General features: G+C 60.8%; 1 long non-coding RNA gene across 1 annotated transcript; it reads right to left on the bottom strand.

The window, feature by feature from the left end:
• Positions 1-1778: 1778 nt before the first annotated feature.
• On the bottom strand, positions 1779-9905 carry LOC307106988. The gene is made up of 3 exons (XR_013814167.1): positions 8953-9905; positions 6355-6465; positions 1779-6074 (listed from the first exon to the last, which is right to left on the bottom strand). It is a non-coding gene; the product is annotated as an uncharacterized lncRNA (long non-coding RNA).
• Positions 9906-10062: the final 157 nt, after the last annotated feature.

Genomic DNA, 10062 nt, shown 5'->3' with positions numbered 1-10062 from the left:
GTCCTGCAGGGTCACGTGTGTCCAGCTGCCAGTCTGCAAGGAACACCAAAATGGAGGGAAGCAGACTGTGTCCCCGGTCCCTGCATCCCCACGTCCCAGAGTCCCGGAGTCCGGGGGTCTAGAGAGAGCCCACCACAGGCACGAGGGTCCCAGGGTCCGGGCATGCTTTCCTGCCCAGAAATGCGTGCAGAGAAAATGGAATGCCAGCCCCCCTTTAGTGAGCTCGGTTTTCACTGCAGACCGCCCCCCCCTGCCCCCCCACCCCCATTTCCTGGCGATGACTTTGCCTGCGATGAGGAGCAGAAGCCCTGGCCCAGGGGCGTGGCCGTACGGAGCAGAGGAGGCTCCCCGCTCCCTGTCCCTGCCCCTGTCCCTGCCCCTGTCCCTGTCCCTGTCCCTGTCCCTGCCCCTGTCCCTGCCCCTGTCCCTGTCCTGCCCCTGTGAGGCGGTGACGAACAGGCACTGTCATAGAAGCTCTGATCTGCCATATGCAGTACAATCCCCACTGTTTTTCTTCTTTGGTTTAACTTAATGCGGCCCCAAACCAAAACAGGACAAACGCAACGAAAGCCCGTCCCGGCCGCTTCCCCAGCCCACCCAGCCGCAGCGCCCAGCGCCCAGACAACCGCCGCCCAGGGCAACAGCCGCAGGAACGCACTGCTGGCCACAGCAGGAGGAGGGAGGCCTGCCCGGTCCTGCCCAGGCATGCGTGGCCGGGGCAGTGTCCGGACCCGGACCCGGGCACTGGTTGTGCTGGGAGGTCAGGAAGGGAGGCGGGCCTCCTGAGTGAGACTTCGCACAGGAAGCAGCGGAGACACGCGGGGCTGCTCAGACGTGGCTCGAGGGCACTCTAGGTTCAGCTGGAGGACAGGGTGACGGGGCGATGCAGTGACCAGCAGCATGGCCCCTCCCCCCGTGGCCTGGTCCTTTCTGGGTGCCCTCCTTTACAGTGACTTCCCTCCTTGTCCCAGACACCTCAGGACCCTGAGGCCTCAGACCAGGGCGGGGGACCCTGCAGAGCTGAGAGTGTCTGAGGGCCGGGCGGCTGACCGCTCTGCCTGGGTCTGCCTTCAGTCACTGGGGCTCTAACAGGAGTTCAGTTCTGTCGCTTTAAAAGTGGGGAAACTGAGGCTCTGAGGAGGCTTGTGGCTTGCTCAGAGCGTCTCCGATGCTTGACAAAGAGCAGGGACTGGACCCTCGCTGTCGGGCCTTTGGGAGTCTCCCTAAAGGATCTGCCAGCCGGCGCCATGTGGCCAGCCCCGTCCAGCCTGCTGAGCAGTGGTCATGCCCTCCGCCTGCTGCTCAGCCTCCTCTCGGGGCCAGGCTGCCGCACAGACTGCCGCAGGGTGGGGGTACCCCGGCTGGCCTCTCGCTTAACTTCCCCCCGTAGAAGGGCACCTGGGAGAGGTCGGTGACCCTCCCTGGAGCTTTCTGGGTGCTGCTATCCATCCCCTAGCCCCTCTCCTTCAGCCCCCACCCAGAAGGACCCATGGCCTCAGTCCCAGATAAGTGCCACCTGGTTGTCACAGATGACATTCCATTTCTCACCCCCAGGCCCGACTGTCCCTGAAACCCAGAGCTGGACGTCCAGCTGCTCACTCCCTGTCACCTCTGGGTGTCCGGCAGGCATGGCAGAGCTGCTATCCCAGGTGCTGTGACTTCCCACCTGCTCTCCTCACCCTTCTCCTCCCCCAGATGACCTCCCACACCCACAGCTGCTCCAAGCGCCGGTCCTGGGCCCTCCCTCCACCCCTCCTGCCCCCAACAGTCGCCAAGGGGTGAATGGATAAAGAAGGTGCAGGGGGAAAAAAAGAAGGTGCAGGTCCATGGACTGGGGTGTAACTCGGGCTTCCTGAGTGGCATGGGGCTGCTGAGCTGCTGGGGCTCTGAACGGCAGGCTTCATGCCTGGCTGAGCGAGGTGAGGGCTTCCCGGACTGGTTAACTCAGCTTCGGAGGACAGTGACTCACTGCGTCGCCTGCGATGGGGACACGGAAACACTGCCTGACTGAGCTCTCCTTGCCTGTAGCAGCCTGCGTCCTGGGTGTGCAAACACCTTTCCAAGTCTCTGCTTTCATTCTGGGGGGATACCCAGGAGTGGGGTATCAGATGATGCGGTGGCTCTGTGCTCGGTGCTTTGCGAGGCCTCCATGCGGTCCTCCACAGGGCGGCACCCTCCCCGCCGGCAGTGCACGCAGCGCTTCTGAGAAGCTCGAGGGCAGGAGGGTGAGTGTGTGGTGTCCTCCTGAGCCGGAGCCTCCCAGACGCTCAGGCCCTCCAAGGAGCTGGCCCCTCACTGGAGTAAAGCGGAGGGAGCAGCCAGGAGAAGGAGTGGGGGGGCAGTTAGCAGACATGAGCAGGCCAGGTACAGGTCACCAGGGTGGAAGCCCCAGTGCCTAGCAGGGGGCAATCCATTGTAAGGTGGGCTCTTGCCCCAGGGTGACCTTTCCTCCCCGAGCGCATCGCTGGTCATGCCTTTTCCTGCCTAGAGATGACATATGGGCCTCAGTGAATGGACACAGCTGGGAAACTACTGGACATTCTGTTAAGATCTTCCCCTGGGACCGCCCCTAAGACCTCCGCCCTGAAACCCTTCGATGAGGCCCCAGTGCGGCCTGTGCCTCCCCCCTCCCCTCCCCGCCCTGCACCAGGCGCTACCATTAGCTTCCCACCCCCAAACTCCACGGGTCCTTCCTTTACCCCTAAGACTTGTTTCCTAAGCCATTTCTTTTAGGAGTTGCTTTTCCTACCTCTGATTTCCCAATGAACGTCCTCTTACCGTTTGGGCCTTGGCTCTGAATCTCTCCTAGCCAGAGCCCAGACATGGAGGCTGCTGAACCCAGGTTTGGTGTCACCCCACCAGTCAGACACCCGGTGCCATCCCCCCCGCCTACAACAGAGGGGCCTTCTCTCTGAACGGCTGGGCCCAGGACACCTGCGGGCGGGCAGGAGGCAGCCGTCTGGCCTCTCCCCTGAGCGCGGCAGCTCCTGCACATCAGCGGGGCCTCTCCCTAAAACCGCGCTCGGGGCTGCTCGGCTGGGCCGCCACGCGGGGCTAGGGCAGCCCCTCTCCTGGGAGTCGCACCCGTACCCAACTAGAAGCCAGTGCCTCCCACAGGGGGTGGGGGGGGCACCTTCTCTGGGGGCTCAGGCCAGAGTCAGGAGGGAGCTTCCTCCTGAGGATGTGAAGGCGGGTAAGTGAAGGCTGGATGGAGGCTGTGGTCAGAGATGGGAAGACCTGAACTAGGACTGGGGAGGGAGGGGCCGGGCCTAAGTGACGTGTTGGGTGGGGACACCTCTGAGTGGGGGCGGGAGGAGCTGAGGATTCAGGCGGAAGGGCTGGAAGGAGGTGACCCAGCCCCTCCCTGGGTGGGGCATGTTGACTGTGAGGCCCGAGCCGGACTGTGGCTGGGCCTGGCTCGAGGGCTGGGTGAAAGGGTCCCCAGGGAGCTGCGCCAGCGGGGGAATAGCCCCTGTGCAGGAAGGGCCCGGGCTGGGCACTGCTGTTCATGGAGAAGATCCCTGCTCCTGGGGCACTCAGCTTTTGGGGTGCCTGGGCGCCCTCTGAGGATTGGCCCTGCACCCTGTAGTTTGCTTAAGACGAAGGACGCCTGGCTGGGCCTGCAGACATGGGCACCCTCGGGCCCCACAGATCCATGAGCCACCCCACTTCCTGTGACTGCACCAGCCACCTGGGCTCCGGAAACGGCGCCGCTCTCCACGTGCCCCGAGGGGCTCCACGCTCCTGGGGCTGAGAGGACACGCAGGCCTCTGGTGACCCAGAAAGCTGTGTTTCCTGCTGAGTGGGAGAGGGCCCAGCACCCTGCCGGGCGCCGGCCTCAGCCCACGGGACCAGAGGGTGTGGGAAGGGGCTGAGACATTGTTGGGAACCTCAGCAAACTGAGTGGGCGGGACTGATGCGGAGTGGGACGGAGACGTTGTCCTTCACCTTCTCAGAGAGCCCATCAGGCCTGCCCGGCCCGAGGACCCGCACACCCGGTCAGAGCAAGCGGGCACGTGTGGACAGGCCTGGGACCACCAGGGCTCCCGGCCTCGAGACAGCAGACACTTCTGGGGAAGGAATCTCGGGGACCACAGGACACCCCTCTTTCATGCCCCCATCTCTTGCCGGACATCCCACAGCAGCCTTTCCAGTGGCCTGGGACAGACAGCTCTCCTCCGGCAGCTGGGGAGCTTGGGGAGGGCCAGGCTGGTCACTCTGCCTCTGGGCGAGGCTCTGTGGGGACAACACACACCCTGGGCAAAGCCCCACATCCCAGCTGCTCCCGCAAGGGCTGCCTGGGCCCGAGGGCCTCCCTGGCGGTCTTCACCCCGCCTGCAGCGCCTGCTGTCCCTGTGCGCGCCTGACACACTCCTCTGTCTCCGGACTCAGGGGCCCCTCCGAGGAGACAGGACCTGCTGTGTGCTTACAGCCCTCCTGCCCTTTGTGCCCAGTGCCCACTGATTCTAAAGCCCGGCTGAATGGCAGGGGGCTGCTCGGGTCTCCATTCTGGCCGCCTCAGAACCACTTCCCACAACACCCCACACACAGGACCTGTCTGACCCTGGGCAGTGGCCACCCTCCCGCGCTTCCTGAGAACTGCGGGGGGATGTGGCCACCGCCTGGCCTCAGCTCTGTCACCGACTCAGGAGCTCCCAGAGGTCGGTTTCTGGGTTGGGATTTTGCCTGTCATGCCCCCGGGGGAGGGGTCTCAGGCACCCATCAGCCGCTGGCTGGGATGGAGCGGGTTGTCGAGGAGGGCACACTGTGGCCAGGCCCCAGGTGTGGCTGTCCAGGACATTGCCCGCCGGGGCTGGGGAAACAAAGGCAGCCCCTTGTGATCATGTGTCAAGAACATGCTTCCCCCCCCTCCCACTCAGGGCCTCCCCCCCACCCACCCCCCCGATGACCAGCTTACTTGAAGGTTCTCCTAAAACGTGCAGTCTGCCAGGGGCCAGGGAGAGGCCTCCCCACAAAACAGTGAAGAGCTACAGAGCCCAGCCATTCGGCTTCCAGGAGTGGAGAGGAAAGGGGGGGGGGGGGGGGGTCCTGGAGGACTTCTGGAGGAGGTGGGTTCGACAGTAGTCAACAAAGGAGGAAATTTCCAAGAACACTGCGAGTGCAAAGGCACAGAGTGGGGTGACCGTGGGGTGTTTGTACTACAAGGAGGGTCCTGGCTGGAGCGGGTGTGGGCCTGGGCAGGGGGCAAGCTCCAGCCCCGGTCAGTGGAAGACACAGGACAAGGACACTGAACAGGGAGGGAAAGGGCTGGAGGGGCACAGGGACCCAGAGGCCAAGTGCAGAACGCATCCTTGTCCGGGACTGTCCCTTCGGGGCCGCCTGCTCCTGGTTGTTGGTTATCCTGCGTAGCAGCTGGGCATTTGGTTCCTCAGGAGGTGGCAGCTTGGGGGCAAAGATGCTGAGCGCAGGGCCTTGGTGACAGGGAAAGTCCTGCCCACTCAGTTAGCTGAGGTTCCCAACAAAGTGAGACACAGAGCGATGCTTACACAGGCCCGCAAATAGCTGCTGGTGACTGGCGTGCTGTGTTTAATGGTTTTGACACGAAATCACCCTCGCTGCAACATAACCTTGCTAGTCACAAGGCAATTACAGGATCTACCAGCAATACCATGCATTACAGGTGGGTGGGCTGGGCCCGGGAGCCAGGGGCAAGGCCTGCTGGGGCCCGTTGCTCCCGCTGCCAGGAGGTCCTTGCGTGACTGTGACTGTTTGAAGCTGACATAATGGCTCACGTATGTGAGGGCCTCTGGAATGTGAGGCCTCTGCCAGATGGACCTCCTGACCCACCTCGGGCCCCACACCCGCGGTCAGGCGTTGGGCAGGCCTGGACAGTGCCGATGCGCTCGGGCTAGAAAAGGCGCTCGCCTCTTCGTAGACGTTATGCAGAGAGAAGCAGTGGGTCCACAGCGACGTGCATGTGATCCTCACAAGGACATGCCTGGTCTGGACAGGGCCGGCCCCACGGGCCTATCTCTTCCTGCAGCTCCTCGATGCCGGCACCACAAATCCGCCAGCACGCTTTAACCCGCCCCACTCCGTTAAGTCCGTCTTTCCTGGAACGTAGGGCGCCCTTGACATCCTCAGAGCTCGGAGCCATCTGGCCGGAGGGAAGCCCAGACCCCTCTTCTACCCAAACCTAGTCTCTGGCGTCGGGCTCTGAGCAGTGGCCAGTTAGCTGGCAGCTTCCGAAGAAAACACGCTGCCCTCCGCCTGCCCAGACAGTAGCCAGGCCCCTGCTTGTGAAAGACGGTCCCTGCCTCCCGGCCCTGCTGCCCGCACCGCCCGCACCGCCCACACCGCCTCGGTGAACGCGGTTGTTCCCGTGCAGTTTACCTGTGTGTGCGGCCCCGGGCCCGGCTCCCCGGCCACTGGCATTTGGAAAAAGCAGGATCCATGCGGTGGAATCAGGCTCCGCGGCAGCTGCTCTTCCAGGCGGCAGATGCTCTGAAAGTGACAAAGATGGAATTGAAACCCTGTCTCCTGAGAGCATTGTCGCTGTGAGAGACGAAGCGAGGAGCAGCAGGGATGTTCGTGGCCTGGAGTGGGCTTCTCACCATTAGCAGGTCGCCGTTGCCCAGACCAGCCACCAGGCCATGGTCCAGAGCTGGCCAAGGTCCCAGCCCAGCAAGGCCATGGTCTCAGTTCACAGGAGAGGCTAACCACGATGACAGCTCACCCCAAAAGGCTATGCACGCGTGTGCCCACCACGGCGCTAAGTGCTGTGAGAAGGGGAAACTGCGGCCCAGTGACGCTAACAAAATGCTCCAGGCAGCATCCCCAAGGAGCTCTCTGGCCACACCCTGCTCTGAAGGGGCTCTGCCCTCCTAGTCAGAAGTGTGGCTTTGAGGACATAAATGCTTTTAACCGCCTGTGGACTGGCTACCGGAGACCTTTCCCACCCTCACATTCGCCCCTCACTGGACAAGCTCACTCCCCACGAGGCTCCGCCTTCCGGAGGTTTGCACTCCCGCTGTCTCCTCCTGGGACCACTCTGAACTCGGGTTTCTCTTCTTTGGGAGGCGATGTACCTGCTGTCAGCCACCTGGACTGCACGGTGACGGCCCGCCCCTGAGCTCAGCGCCGCAGCCTGCAGCTGCTCACACACCTATGCTCTGCCACGCGCATTGCCTTGAGCTCAGTCCTCTCAACCTTCAGCAAAAACCCTTCTCATGCAAAACAGTGAGACCACAACTTTATAAAGGTATTTTCAAAAGGTTTTCTCCAGAGTCTCCACCGAGGTCACGGCCTTGACTCAGAACCCAAGACGCTGGTGGACTGTTTCTGAGGCTTGGGCCGATTGTCAGTAGGTTGAAATGTCCATCATGGGGAGTCAAAAAGGAAAAACATGGGGCATTCCTAATGACCACCAACACATATGCAAAACTCGCCAAGACAGAAATGACCACAGAACACAGCGCTGACGCGGGATTTTAAGTGTTTTGTTTTGTTTCGAATACAGCACTGCCGCCTGACCTGGGTGACTGTTGGATACCATACCTGGCATCCCATTTGCAGGCCAGACCCGGAGACTGGGAAGTAGAGTATCCGGGGGACCATTATCAGAACCTGGAGGAAGTTTCTCTCTCTCTTTCTTTCTCTCTCCTGACCTTAAGAGGAGACACACTTGGCCCGAGGCCAGAGTCCATGGAGAGAGGGCTGTGTCCGTACAATTTGCACACTTCAGTTTATTGGGGTGCCTCCAAAGGGGATGTTGGGCCCTGGCCGGTGTGTCTAAGTGGTTAGTGTCGGCCCTCGCACTGAAGGGTCAGGAGTTCGATTCCCAATCAAGGGCATGTATCTGGGTCGAAGGATTGATTCCCAGCCCCGGTTGAGACAGGTTCTAGAGGCAACCAATCGATATGTCTCTCTTACATCTAGGTTTCTCTCTCTCTCTCTCTCTCTCTCTCTCTCTCTCTCTATCTCTCTCTCTCTCTCTCCCGCCCCCCCACGCCTCCCTTCATCCCTTCCACACTCCCTGAAAATCAATGGAAAAAATACACTTGGGTGAGGATTAACAAAAAATAAAATAAAGGTGATGTTAGAGAACAACGGCCGTGAAAGAGGATGCTGGGCAGGCAGCGTGCGTCCCTGCAGGGCCTCAAGGAACCAGTGGGACCTGGGTTCTCTCTTCCTTTCCTTTCTAATTATTTTCTCTCCAGACGAAGCCCCGCAGGGATAGAATGTATTGAGTTCAGAATGTTCCAGGTCACTTTCGCAGGCTGCCCTTGTTTTCAAAGCCGCTGTGCTCCCTGGTTGACCTCTGGGGCCTCCTCCCTGCCCCTCCTAACTCTTCTACTGCAAGAGGGAGGATAGAGAGCAGGCCAGCCCAACCCACGGGCCAGCCACGCCTGGAAGCTGGGCCCAGTCTTTCCTCTCCCTGGCAGGCCTCTCAGGCACACAGGTGGCCCCGCCTCTCCAGGTGCCTGGGCACCAGGCTGGCCTCTGAAGGCTGAGGCCTGTGTTTTGCTGGAACGTCTGCTCTGACTTCCCTTTCATATCGTGCCTGTGGGAGGGTCCCTGGGCGGCGGGGCGGGCAGACCGTCCCCTGGGAGGATGGGTTTGGGGGGCCCTGAGCCCAGGCTCCTTGGGGGCCATGGGCCTGTGTCCCCGAGGTTGATGAGGACCCCTGTGGCATGTGGGTGCTGAAGGCTCAAACACGAGACTGCAAAGAGCAGTGACTCCCAGAGGGAGAGCCGGTTCTTTCCCCTCCTCATTCCACAGTGCTGATCCCACCGGGAGAAAGGCTCGCTCCGGCAGCCCACCCCCCACACCTGGCTGCACAGCCACGGACTCTGAAACCAGGTCTGGGGCTCGCTCAGCAGGTAGTTCTTGGCCAGAACTTAATACCACTTTCTGTTTCTTTTATCTATTTTTATAATGCCCTTCCTACAGTAATGACATGGATTTACCTTTTTTAAAAAATAAACTTACCCTTTTAGTAAAACACATGAATTGTTCATGTAAATAACAGTTTCCAGAAATCAAATTCAAAATGACGTCGGAAACACTGAGTCCAATTCTGCTTCTGACATCTGAAATGCGTTCATAATCTCCCCATCAGAAAATCGACGCGCTCCACTCCCACGCCTCCCATGCCGGGAGCTCACTGCCTCCCAGGCTCCTCCAGACAGCTGCACTGGGAAATGCTGCTCCCAGCCGCGCCGCAGCTGAGGCCGAGTCCGCAGAGCAGCTCAGTTCTCCGGCGGGGGGGGGGGGGGGGGGGGTGTATGCAGGGTGTGCCCCTGTCCACTCCCGGCAGCCTCTCCAGGTCCCCCAAGCAGGTCCTCATCCTCTCCAACCTTCTCCATCCAGGACAACAGTTGGTGTCTTTTCCTCGTAATGGGCCGTTCCAGGAATGGAGGCCAATATTCCAGCAGCATCTGGACTGGACCAGCTTCCAGGAGTGGAGGCCTGCACGGGGACAGGCTGGAGCCCCGAGGACATCGCCAGGGACTCCCAGACCAGAGTGAGTGGGCGCAAGCCTACCCTCCGAAGGAAGATCATCTCCTACGTTAACTCGAGTGTGGACGTTTTCCCATAAGCCCCAGCACTGCTCCTCTCCGCTCCCACCTCCTCCCTCCCGCCCACAGGAAGCACCAGCGGCCGGAGGGCTGAGCTCTGTGCCTGCTCCCTCTCCAGCCTGAGGTCATACCGGCATGTCCTCCTCACCCCGCTGTCTCAGGATTCAAACACACACACACACACACACACACACACACACACACACACGGTTGACTTCTGTCGACTTCTGTTTAAATAAGTTCATTTTACAGAAACCAAAAAGGAAAAACCGTGCGGTGTTACTGTGATCAGCTGTTGATACGTTTACAGCAACCCCTGCAGCTCCTGCTTCATTCCATTTAACGTCTCCAGGGGCCACTTCACAGGTGAGGAGACTTCACAGCTGAGAGACGAGCTCAGGGTCCCACTGCGGGAATTCAAACAGGACCTCATGTTGATGGTGGAGCCTCTGGTCCCCTCTGGCCTGACAGCCGAGCTGCCTGCAAACAGAGGATGGTTTTACCTAAGGCAGCAGGCCGG

This window comes from Cnephaeus nilssonii, assembly GCF_951640355.1.
Source record: "Cnephaeus nilssonii genome assembly, chromosome: 11".
Classification (NCBI taxonomy): domain Eukaryota; kingdom Metazoa; phylum Chordata; class Mammalia; order Chiroptera; family Vespertilionidae; genus Cnephaeus; species Cnephaeus nilssonii.
The sequence above is the reverse complement of the archived record's forward strand: the minus strand, read 5'-3'. Positions and strand labels throughout refer to the sequence as shown.